Source organism: Sinocyclocheilus grahami, unplaced genomic scaffold, assembly GCF_001515645.1.
Source record: "Sinocyclocheilus grahami isolate Dianchi unplaced genomic scaffold, SAMN03320097.WGS_v1.1 scaffold366.1, whole genome shotgun sequence".
In the NCBI taxonomy this organism is placed as follows: Eukaryota; Metazoa; Chordata; class Actinopteri; order Cypriniformes; family Cyprinidae; genus Sinocyclocheilus; species Sinocyclocheilus grahami.
In genome coordinates, this window is record NW_015505545.1 from 187,254 (window position 1) to 190,913 (window position 3,660).

The window sequence follows — 3,660 nt, forward strand, 5'->3', positions numbered from 1 at the left end:
AGAGAGAGAGAGAGAGAGAGAGAGAGAGAGAGAGAGAGAGAGAGAGAGAATGGATAATGTTTGAAGGGCCAACTCAGTGTTGCAAGACCATCTCTGTCATCTGTCGAGGCTTCATTCAGTCTGATTCTGTAACGTCTCGGTTACGTATGGTAACCCTCGTTCCCTAAAGGTGCGATGGTCAGATGACCGACGAAATTGGGATCTCGCTTAGAGGGACCAATCTACTTCGAATGTAAACTAAATGAGCCAATGCACATTGGCATGCGATTATTGCATCCAGCTGCTGCTGATCACAGCGTGAGTATAAGTAGGCAGCAGATGCAGCACATATTCAGGAGGATGCAACACCTCTAGTTGAGTGAGCGCGCAACCTGAATGGGCAGGGCACACCCTGTGCCTGACAAGCCAGGGTGATGGCATCCACTATCCAGTGGGCCATCCTCTGCTTTGAGACGGCATTCCCCTTCTGCCGGCCTCCGTGACAGATAAAGAGTTGGTCTGAGGTCCTGAAGCTTTGCGTCCGGTCAACGTAGCCCCTTAAGGCTTGGACGGGACAGAGCAAAGCCAGGGCTGGGTCTGCCTCCTCCGAGGGCAGCGCTTGGAGGTTCACCACCTGATCCCTGAAGGGAGTAGCGGGAACCTTGGGCACATAGCTGGGCCGGGGCCTCAGGGTCTTATATTGCTTATATTGACCAAAAAATAAATAAATATATATATATATATATAATTAGTCCATAATACTTTTGTAACATTCTAAAGCCATACAGTACCTTTGTGAGATGAAAAGATCCAAATATTAAGTTGTTATTCACTATATGTTCAGATTTAACATTGCCTCAGGGTCACCTGGGAATCAGCCGGCCCGAACTCTAGGCACGAATCGTTGACCGAAAATGCATGCAGGTCCCCTACCCTCTTGATGGAGGCCAATGCCAGCAGGAGCAGAGTCTTCATTGAGAGGAACTTCAGCTCAACTGTCTGCAAAGGCTCAAATGGGCCCTGCTGTAGTGCCGTGAGCACTAGAGTCAGGTCCCAAGAGGGTATAGAGGGCGGCCGTGGAGGATTTAACCTTCTCGCCCCCTTAAGGAACCTGACGACCAGGTCATGCTTCCCCAGCGACCTCCCTTGTACGGGGTCGTGGCTAGCAGCAATTGCAGCGACATAAACTTTCAGGGTGGAGGGAGACAGCCTTCGCTCCAGCCCTTGCTGCAAAAAGGACAGCACAACTACGATCGGGCATCTTCGGGGGTCTTCTCGGCGAGAAGAACACCACTCAACGAACAGGTTCCACTTCAAAGCGTAGGCGTGTCTCGAAGACGGTGCTCTCACTAAAGTGATGGTATCAACTACCTCTTGGGGTAGGCCACTCAGAACCTCCGCGTCCCGTCCAGGGACCGGACATGAAGTTTCCAGAGGACGTTGAGAGTGACCGACTGAAAGGAACCTCGCTTTGTTCCTCTTTCACAGCTTTCATCCTCTTCTTTGACATTTCTCAGCTTTGTCCTTTTCGGTTTTCTTAATTTTTAAAACTTTTCCTTGCCATCGTTTGTTACCTCTTTTCATCCTTTACCATGAGACAATATCTGTAACCTGCCCTTTTTGTTTTATTAGATACATTGTGATTAAAAGAGAATTAGGCCACTGTGAGTCCAAAAAGTGCTCAAACTTATTGTTCTAGGTGTGAATTGAAGGGATCATCTACTCAAAAATGAAATTTCTGTTATTATTTATTTACCCTCATTGGCCACAGTACACTGTTTTAAGAGTGAGTTCCATATTATAGCAGCTTATATTGACCAAAAAATAAATAAATATATATATATATATAATTAGTCCATAATACTTTTGTAACATTCTAAAGCCATACAGTACCTTTGTGAGATGAAAAGATCCAAATATTAAGTTGTTATTCACTATATGTTCAGATTTTAAATGAAATAAGGGTGAATATTCATTTTTAGAACAAATTTTGTGAAGGTGAACACATTTGAAAAATTCAATAAACCAAATGTCTCTTTAAAGAAAACTTTTTAAATACAAAAGCAAAGAAATGCAGCTCTTATTGATTAAAAAAAACACACAGAAACCAACATCTGCTGAACAGCAATCAAATAATAGTTTATTATTCAATTCAATGGCTATACAACAAAATAAAGTATCTGAAGGTCCAGAAAAGAAGAAAGGATTGGCCCTTTAACAGATAGCCCAATGATGATTGATTGAGTTGTTCGTGGATGAATCGCCCACAGAGTTCTTGATCCTTGAGCAAAAAAATACCCCAGAGTGAAAATAGCCACATTGAAAAGTTCAGATGACAAAAGAAGGAAACAACTCACAAAGACTATGTACATGTGAATATGAGTGAAAGGCAAACATCCTTCCAACAGTGAATGATGAACAGGAGTATCAAAGCCGTTGGCTGTATGAAGTGCTGTTGTCTGAAACCTGCCTCATCTAATGACATTCACGTCATCTACCAGAAACAAGAGTCTTACAGTCATTATACTGTCATTGTTAGCAACAGTAACTTGCATTAGCATTACTTCCTCTTGCTGTTCTTCCCCTTGGATGTTGTTTGTCATTTATTTATTTGTTTGGTTGTTTGTATTTGTTTATTTTTCCATGGAAATATTGTGTTGTGGCATCTCATTTGCATATTCCTCCTGAATGTGTGCCACTTTGCCCACAGCTATGTGTTGTGCAAATGTATCCAATTTTAATAGTCTCGTCGCTAAGGGGTCTGTGCATTATGGGAGTAAAGATATGGCAGTGGATTTTCAGAGGAATACATTTCCAAAGACATTTCCACATTTCTACATTTTAAAAACAGAGCCTAGTGCCCTCTACATATTTCATATATATATTACATGCTTGGAAAATGTCTTTTTAAAATATAAATGTGACCATCTAATGTTTGAAAATCAATGTTTTAAAAAGATAAGGTACAAATAATGCACTGTAAAGAATATATATATATATATATAATTTTTTTCTTTCTTTTTTTCTTACACCTTTGGCAAAATGTTTTTTTTCTTTCTAGTTTTAAGCTTTGATATAACAAAATTTCTTGAGATTTATGCATAATAAGACATATGCAATTATGCATAATATAAAATATAAAATAAAACTGAAAAACATGAATTCAAATATTTTCTGAATATAAGTATATTAATAATAAACAAGCCCACTAATAATTTCTAATAATAATAATAAATGTAAATATTAAATGACACACACACACACACACACACACACATATATATAAGAATTCAAATAATATAAGTATATTAATAATAAACAAGCCCACTAATAATTTCTAATAATAATAATAAATGTAAATATTAAAATATTAAATTAATAATTTTTTTTTGGTGTTTGGCTTAGTGTTATGTTAGAATCATTATTATACTCATACCTTTTGTTCTTTAATATTTTGAATTGTTTTTATCTTTATTTTTTGTTTTTCATTTAAATGTTAAGTTTTGAACTTTTGTTGTATGCATTTGTCATTTTTATTTAATCTCTTTATTTTTAAAATGTGTATAGGTAGTATTTATAAAGTTTTAGCTTTTAGTTTTGGATCTGTTTTTAGTTGTTTTAATACTACAATTGATTGCTTCTGTTGTCCTCATTTGTAAGTCGCTTTGGATAAAAGCATCT